General features: G+C 52.1%; 1 non-coding gene across 1 annotated transcript; it reads right to left on the reverse strand.

Annotated features, from left to right (window-relative positions):
* Positions 1-1,713: 1,713 nt before the first annotated feature.
* On the reverse strand, positions 1,714-1,838 carry LOC120992695. Its single transcript, XR_005777085.1, has one exon. It is a non-coding gene; the product is annotated as a U6atac minor spliceosomal RNA (small nuclear RNA).
* Positions 1,839-3,191: the final 1,353 nt, after the last annotated feature.

The raw sequence follows: 3,191 nt of genomic DNA on the forward strand, positions 1-3,191 counted from the left end.
TGTACTTAGTCCACCTATGGCAGGGGTAGTGCAGTTAATCTGCCTAGGGAAGGGGGTAATGCATATGACAAGTACTGCTGGTCACCTAGACGCAATCTTGGGAGATTGCTTCGGACTCATGTCAGAGTCTGAATCAGTGACTCTTCCCCCCCCCTCCGGACGGACCCTCCAGAGTGAAGGAGGGTGTGTCTGAGCGTGATTTAGGGAGGAAGGGTGGGGGAGCGGAAATATTAGAGGAGAAAGATGCCCTGCTGCGGTTCGCTTGCGCGTAGGGCTACCCTTCAGAATCTCGCCCCTGGCAGTTGTGGACTGCGCAGGCAGGGACTTATCAATCAAACTACCCGAGGGTGGAATGGGAACTACCAGAGGTCTCTCCACCGGATTGCGAAGGCAGTGCATTATCAACCTAATAACCCCGGAGGGTGGATGGGAGGTTCCAGCGGACCCCAGTGGATTGCGCAGGTGGAGAAATGACCCAGGAGGGTGGATTGGAAATGTCAGAGGTCCTTAATGGGATTGCGCAGGTGGAGAATTATCAACCAACAACCCAGGAGGGTGGATTGGGAATCCCAGAGGTTCTCCACCGTAAGGCGCAGGTGGAGAATTATCAACCAAACGGCCACGGAGGACAAAATGGAATCCTGCAGAGGTCCTTCACTGGATTGCGCAGGTGGAGAGTTATCAACCAAACGACCCGGAGGGTGGATTGGGAACTATGCGAGGTCCTCCTTATCAGAGATAGGACACTGGCCCAGTGTGGGACCACACAGACAGGGTGGTCCTGCGGCTGAGGAGGGGGACCCGTATGGATGCACATTTTCTTTATTGTTTTTATTAATTTTTATTCTTTTTTTTAAACTAGGAAGCCCGCCTTAATGACAAGAGGCAGGAAGCGGTTAAAATCCTCCACTCATGCACTGTACTTAGGGGAAGAGCCCCAGAAATCAGGTGCCGGCCTAAGAATGGTGGATGGCCAGGAAGGGTTAAGGCAGTCACGAGGACCGGTGGCGGAGCTCAGCAGCTGTCTGGGGGAGGGGGAGAAGGGCGGGAAGAATTTCGCACCAGAGTGCCCCCCCGCCCCAGGGACGAAGGCTGCAGCTTTCCAAGAGGGTGCCCCCCCTCCGCCGAATGCTGCACCGGCCGTGTCACAGACCGGCCAGACTGACTGGGGGTGTTCACCCCGCGGGCCGGCAGTTGATACGCGGGTCGGGCCGAGAAAAGCGGGGGCTGGAACACCGATGCGGTGCACGGCCAATTGCGCTGCAGTTAACCCCTTCCAGAGCGGTGCGCCGGCGTCCGCTCCAAGGGGTGTAAATTGTGGCAGGTGTCAGGGAGCGGGAGTGTGTGACCGAGCGCCTTGGACCAGCAGTGCGCTCAGTCCCCGTATGCCCTGCCGGCTGCCATAGCTACCACGGTAAGCCTGCTTATTCCATGGTATTGCGCTGCAGTTAACCCCTTCTACTTAGCATCCCCGCTGCAGCTGCCCGTCTCCGTTGCTCTAGGCCTCCGCTGGAGTCGCCGAGCTTAGGCACATCGCAGGGGCAGGTGGGTAAAGACCAGAGATGGTTGCCGACCAGTGACTATGTCGGACGCCATCTTTTTGTATAATAGCGCAGGCATTGTCATTAACCCCCGATGGAGTGTGCCCTTGCCTAGTAAGGGGGGAGGGGGGGGACTAGAATGCCGCCACAACAGGGACTGCCCCTGGAAGGGTTAAACTGGCTAGAGATGCCACGAGGTAGGTGGCAATGCCTTAACCGTACGTGTGCTGTGAAGGTCGAGCAGCCACTTCCATCCTTGTCAAGGGGAGTGCAACCTTCTCTCCTTTCCCCATTGCCCTCATTGTGGAGTGGGCCCATGAGTGATAATGAACAAGGGAGGGAGGGGGAAGAAGGTTAATACTTACCTATTCCCGTGTACTCACCTCATCCTGCCACCATCTTCACCCTTCCTCTTCTCCAGCAGGGTCACCCCTTCAGCTACCATCACCGTAGTGGCAGGACGCTGGAAGGGGGGGGGGGCTTGGACGGGTGACCCTTCTGCTGGCGGGATGCAGGGAAGCGAGGCTGCCCTGGTCCAACTTGTCTTATTGTGGGGGGGAGGAGGCAGCGTGGCGGTCCAACGCTGGCGTGCTCCCCCCGGGAGAACAGGGAGGCTAGGCAACCACTGTTTCCCATCTAAAAAAAGAGAAAAAAATAAACTAAAATAAAAAATCTTCAGGAGCTTCCTTACAGAACAGGAAGGTCTTGCTCCTATTGACACTAGAAAAAACTGAAGCTCTCTCTCCAAGCTGGGGAAGAGCTAACAGCTTTTACTAGTGTCAACGCCTCCTAGAGGATATAGCTATACCCACGGTTCCTGTGTCCCCCAATGAATATGGGCGAGAAAAAATGTATTCTGATTGTACCTATTTCTTGCTCTAAATGCAATATACCCAATACAGACCTATACCATCATCTATGGGGCTGCACATGTGTTCAAGATTTATGGGAGCAACTGCGATCCCACAGATTAACAACTTACAAAATAACCTTCACTGCTACTCCCCAGTGGGCTATTTTTAACATATTATCTGAGGAACAGCAATGTCTCCCTAGACAAGATAAAGCTTTATTCCACATTTGGGCGGCTGCTACTAGAAAGAGCCTTTTACATCGATGGCTAGACTCAGAAACACCTTCTATCCCTTTTATTCAGGCCAAAAGAACTTTCCTGTTTAATACGGATTGGATTTACACCTTACCAGATAAAGAAAAACTGACCAAACGTTTCTTTTTTTTAAATTGTCTTTAATTTATGAATACCCTTTCTACTTCCATTAGATCTAAACTCATTTCACATTTTTAGCAAACCACATGGTTTTTATATGAGGTCCTACATGGATGCAAACCTCTTCAAACTTCGGCTAACACTTGAGGTTTCCTAGAGGAGACATTCTCTTGGGGGTTTGCACACGGGATTGGGGGGAGGGATGGGAACGGGGCAATGTTCTTGACATTCCTTTTTACCGGTGTCTGTATCTCTCCGTGTATATCGCCTTGTTACCGGTTTTGCTGAACTATATTTGCTTATTGATGTAATGATAAAACAATAAACAGATTTGGGGGGGGGGGGGGGGGGGGGGGGGGGAAGCCATACAAGTGTACAACACAACATGTGTTTTACAATCCAGAGTGTAGCATTTTAAATCT

Source organism: Bufo bufo, chromosome 2 (genome assembly GCF_905171765.1).
Source record: "Bufo bufo chromosome 2, aBufBuf1.1, whole genome shotgun sequence".
Taxonomy (NCBI): Eukaryota; Metazoa; Chordata; class Amphibia; order Anura; family Bufonidae; genus Bufo; species Bufo bufo.